This window comes from Rhinolophus ferrumequinum, chromosome 3 (genome assembly GCF_004115265.2).
Source record: "Rhinolophus ferrumequinum isolate MPI-CBG mRhiFer1 chromosome 3, mRhiFer1_v1.p, whole genome shotgun sequence".
Taxonomy (NCBI): Eukaryota; Metazoa; Chordata; class Mammalia; order Chiroptera; family Rhinolophidae; genus Rhinolophus; species Rhinolophus ferrumequinum.
This window is the reverse complement of record NC_046286.1, coordinates 88,648,511-88,651,539: the sequence shown is the minus strand read 5'-3', so window position 1 is coordinate 88,651,539 and position 3,029 is coordinate 88,648,511. Positions and strand designations below refer to the sequence as shown.

The window sequence follows — 3,029 nt, the reverse complement described above, 5'->3', positions numbered from 1 at the left end:
ATGGAAGAACTGACTCTGGGTAGTGAGCACAATGCAATGTATTATAGACATGTACGAGGTCTGCCAGTTAGGTTCACCAATTCATCCTAGAAAAAGTGTTACGTACCTCATTGCTGAATATCACTACAGACACCTTTGAACTACTCCCGTTGGCAAGCTATCCACCGACACCAGCACCTAATCCACCTTTCAAAGCAATTTTGGAACTCATTTTCTGGAATGGCCATCAGAGCTGTCGTCGTATTACCCTGATGTCCTGAATGTCATCAAAATGTCTTCCTTTCAATATTTCCTTTCTTCAGGTAAAGAAAGAGATCATTGAGGGCCAGATCAGGTGAGTAGGGAGGGTTTTCCAATACAGTTATTTGTTTACTGGCTAAAAACCCTCTCACAGACAGTGTCTTGTGAGCTGGTACATGGTCATGATGCAAGAGCCATGATTTGTTGGCGAAAAGTTCAGGTCGTCCAACTTTTTCACTCAGCCTTTTCAGCCCTTCCAAATAGTAAATAACTGTTCAATTGGTACAAATTCATAATGAATAATCCCTCTAATATCAAAAAAAGGTTAGCAACATTGTTGGAACAAGTTTGCGAATTTAATTATCAGACCTCATACACTTGAAACCTACGTGTATATAATTTTACTAACCAATATCACCCCAATAAATTTAATAAAACTTAAAAAATAATAATTCATCCTTTTGTAGTTCATAAGTGTGATGATTGGGTGTTCACGCTCTTGTGTGAGATGTGCCTCCCACAAACCTTGTTACGACATCAGCCCATTACCTGTCTGACATGAAGGAAAAAAATAAAAATAATAATAATAATAATAATAATTAACATATGCAGTGATACTACATTAGCTAAGATTGTGTGCACTGGTTAGCATTGTACTATTTTTTGTATGAATCATAGAAAACAGTTTCATTATGCTATAATTGAAAAAATATCTTTCTTCCAAGATTTACTTGTCTCTAGTAAATTAGCTCCTTGAGGCCTGGGACATAATTTAATGTGGTAGGATTCAAGTTCTTTTGACTTTAATCTGTATTAAGAAATGCATTTTCTGCCATAACCCAAGACAAGCACACACTTACTCAAAATAATTTCCCAAAGCAAATTTATTATATAAATTGCATTCTGATATTTTTTATCCTTTTATTTCATTAGGGAAAAAATGCTGGTTGTGGCCCACTAGGTTGATATCATGACCTACTAATAGTGTTGTGACCCACTGTTTGGAAAACATTGGCTTAGGTTTTGATTCACAGTACCTTGCCACGTTCCTAGCAGATGGTAGGCCTTCTGTAAATGTTTATCAAACATATGATTGATTGCGTTAGGTGAGTAATAAGGAGCTGGGATACATTGGCGAATTCTTTAGAGGTAGATTTGTTCATTGCTTGTTGTCCATTACTTAGTATTAACTGTTAGCTTCTGTTCATGGCAGTGTTCCCAGACTGACTGAATCCAGATCTCTTCAGGTGGAGGTCAGACAAGTAGGTTTTAGTTTTTTTAAATACAGTTTTTATTTTAGAGTCATTTTCAATTTACAAAAAAATTGCAAAGGTAGTGGAGACAGTTCCCAGATACCCAGCACCCAGTTTGCCCCATTGTTAATTACTTATATTTCTATTGTGTATTTACCACGAGTAATGATGTATTATTATTATTAACTAAACTCCATAGTTTATTCAAATTTCATTAGTTTTCCCCTAATGTTCTTTTTGTGTTCCAGGATCCCACTCAGGATAGCACATTATATTTAGTCCTCATGTCTCTTCAGCGACCTGTTGGCAGTGACAGTATCTCACATTTTCCTTTTTTGATGTCCTTGACAGTTTCCAAAAGTACTGGTTAGGTATTTTGTGGCAAGTCCCTCAGTTTGGGTTTCTCTAATGTTTTTCTTATGGTTAACTGAAGTTTTGGGCGAAAAGGCCAAAGAGGTGAAGGAAAAGGGTACATGCTGTGAATATAACTTATCACTGTTGATGTTGACCTTGGTCACCTGGCTGAGGTAGTGCTTGTCAGGTTCCTCCACTGTGGTGTTACCCTTTTCCCCTCTCGATAAGTACACTGTGGAAGGAAGTTACTGTGTGCAACCCACCCTCACCTAGGGAATGGGAGATAGTTGTGCTTCACGTTCTTGAGGATAAGGTACATACACATATTTGGAATTCTCCTGCACAGAACTTGTATCTTCTTATTTATTTACTTGCTTATTTATTTAATCATTGATATGAGTCCATACTGATATAAATACTGACATTTATTTTATACCTTGGTTTGGTCATTGATAACTTTTAGGTTAATTCCTGTGTCTGTTTGACATGCCACCATTATTATTTTGTTTTTGAGCATTTCCTTCCTTTCTGACATTAGAAGGTGCTCTAGGTTCATCATGTGTATTCTGTGCCTCAGCCCTGGAATCTGCAATTTCTCCAAGGGGGCGCGTTCCTTTTATTGGAGAATGGTGTTAGAAACAAAAGATCTGAGTGCTGAGTGTGCTTGTTGATGGAGTATCATTGCATCTGGGTTTTCTCAACAGGCAGAGCTAGGAAATATGAACCTGTGTATCATACATATCTGTAACTATTTCTATAACCATCTGTGTCATTCCTAAACTAAACATGAGGTCATAATATCTTCCACTCTAACCCAGTACTACATACATGGCTTATTCTAGCCTTCCCTTCTTTCTTATTAGTAACTTCCCTCTCCAAAAGTGAGAGAAACCTGGCTCCTACCATCTATTTTACTAAGTTTTCATTTCCACTATGTATGTATAACAGTTTTGGAACTGTTAACGTGTACCCCCAGGGGAAACAACTTTACCAATTAGAGTGCAGTGCCAATGTACAGTTCCTTTTTGTTTTAGTCATTTCCAAAGTTACTTAGGTCAACACCTTTTTTCGCCGAAACCTTTCATTGAGTTTATACCACATATTAATAATTGTTATTTTGTCACAGTCGGCATTCCATCATCTCCTGGTAGATTTATTTTTAAGTTTGCATACATTTAGATT

The 3,029-nt window shown here is 36.9% G+C and overlaps 1 non-coding gene across 1 annotated transcript; it reads left to right on the top strand.

Annotated features, from left to right (window-relative positions):
- Nucleotides 1-695: 695 nt before the first annotated feature.
- Nucleotides 696-799, top strand: LOC117020924 (small nucleolar RNA U13). Its single transcript, XR_004422758.1, has one exon. It is a non-coding gene; the product is annotated as a small nucleolar RNA U13 (small nucleolar RNA).
- Nucleotides 800-3,029: the final 2,230 nt, after the last annotated feature.